The following is a 1,709-nucleotide window of genomic DNA, read 5'->3' as shown; positions in this document are numbered from 1 at the left end:
CTGCCTTACTTGATTAGTACTTCGTAACTCAACATTCAGAGCCTTTGGGAGTTTTTGCCAATCAAAATAGCTTGATTTTCTTGGGGATATGCTCTGTCAAAATATATTTTGTTCATACTCTTTTCTTAACAAATTCATCTACAGTATTTTTTTTCCATCTAAGTCAAGCTGTATCTCCTTTAACAGAATCTCTGATGTTCAACAAGCATTTTTCAATCATACATTATTTTGTATAACTACATGATAAATTGGTAAATATTAGCCATTGTAGCAGAGAAGTGGATAAAGAACAAGATATGTACAATGTGATCCACCTGTTGAAATTCTCTCTGTGACTTTCCTTATTTTTTTAAGAAAATGTAATAACAGTGGAATTAATTATTTAATAACATTGTATAAAACTTATATTGTGAAGAGACTTAGCTATTATTAAAGTTACAGATTTTGAAATGGATTTAAAATTTGAACAATGGTAATGATAATTAGGTGTTAAATGGGTAATCTTCGGAAAATCAGCCTTTGTAACTAAGATCTGACTCTATGCAATCGGAAGGGGGTTGTGAGTGTGTGGCACAAAAGTGAAGTTCCTGCTTGTGATGGCCACATTCCAATCACAGAGCCAAGGACCTAGTTCCCACTTCTCTGCTTTTGGCCTAGCTTCTCACTCATTCACATGCTTGCATGCTTCAGGTGATGGCTCAGGCAAAAACCTGGATGGAGACTGTGGTTCTAGAATTATCTGAGGCACATGGGCATTGAGGAGTCCAAGGTAGATTTTTTTCTTTCTCCCTTTCTTGCTCTCTCTGTTATCTTTCTCTTTGTATCTATTATCTCCACCCCTCCCTCTCTCTCTTTCCCTTTTCATTTCAAATAAAGTGAAAATCCTCAAAATTTTAGAAAATGTATATAAATGATTGAAGATTATTTAAATTTACTTGAAATTAATGTTAGTTATGATGAGCAATGAAAGACATATTTTTGATAAATTTGTAGATGATTGACTTGAAAAAAAATCAAAGGTAATAATTAGGGGAAAATCAATGCAAAAATTCACTCTAATAAAATTTCCAATGGTTCTGGATATCATGACTATTTCAATATAAATTATCAGTGAAAATATTAATTATATTTTCTTCAAAAATAGTACAGAATTGGAAACTTGAATTTTACAATGAGATTGGTTTGAAAGAAAACAAAGTACAGTAAAATAGATCAGTAAAACATGAAGACAATAGAAGAAACACATGAAAGGGTTTTGTGTTGCAGACAGTCAAAATTCACACACACAAAAAGACAATTCTGAGCTACTTTTATTCCCAATAATGTCAAGAATGTGAATGTCTTTTTGAAAATAGCAAACATTTCATACAGTGTTATGGCATAGCGATAAAAATTCAAACTAACTTGGATAAAAGCAGAGTCTTGTGGATATAAAAGAGACTGAAGTATAACAAACAAAATGTCAATGTATTTAATAGAGTGTCTCAGGGATCAATGAGAGGGCTGATCTTATCTAACAAATTAATTAATGATCTGGAAGATGGAGAAAACAGTATGTTAATGATATTGGTGGCTGATACAAATGCAATGTTGTGCCAACACCAATTAATAGATTAAAATTACCCTTAAAAGGAAACTAGACAGACCAGTATTATCACTAATTATAAGAAAATCATCTTTCAACTTGAAGAATTAAAATAAGTAATAAA

The sequence above is a fragment of the Ochotona princeps genome, chromosome 12 (genome assembly GCF_030435755.1).
Source record: "Ochotona princeps isolate mOchPri1 chromosome 12, mOchPri1.hap1, whole genome shotgun sequence".
In the NCBI taxonomy this organism is placed as follows: Eukaryota; Metazoa; Chordata; class Mammalia; order Lagomorpha; family Ochotonidae; genus Ochotona; species Ochotona princeps.
The sequence above is the reverse complement of the archived record's forward strand: the minus strand, read 5'-3'. Positions refer to the sequence as shown.